We start from the raw sequence: 229 nt of genomic DNA, 5'->3' as shown, positions 1-229 counted from the left end.
ACATCAGGCCGGCTCCTAAGCCTTAAAAATTGGCTCAGCAGCCCCCCCTCCCTTTAGGGGGCAAGATTTTCTCTACTACCTTTATTTGCTTATGTTCTCTTCCCCCCCTACACAGTTCAGGAGCCAAAGAGGGGAAGTGAGTGGGTGAAGCACAGACAAAGCCTGTCACAGGACCCTGCTCCAGGTTACACAGTTGTGCTGCATCAGAGCATGGCTTGAACACTGGCAG

Source organism: Ammospiza nelsoni, chromosome 5, assembly GCF_027579445.1.
Source record: "Ammospiza nelsoni isolate bAmmNel1 chromosome 5, bAmmNel1.pri, whole genome shotgun sequence".
Taxonomy (NCBI): Eukaryota; Metazoa; Chordata; class Aves; order Passeriformes; family Passerellidae; genus Ammospiza; species Ammospiza nelsoni.
The sequence above is the reverse complement of the archived record's forward strand: the minus strand, read 5'-3'. Positions refer to the sequence as shown.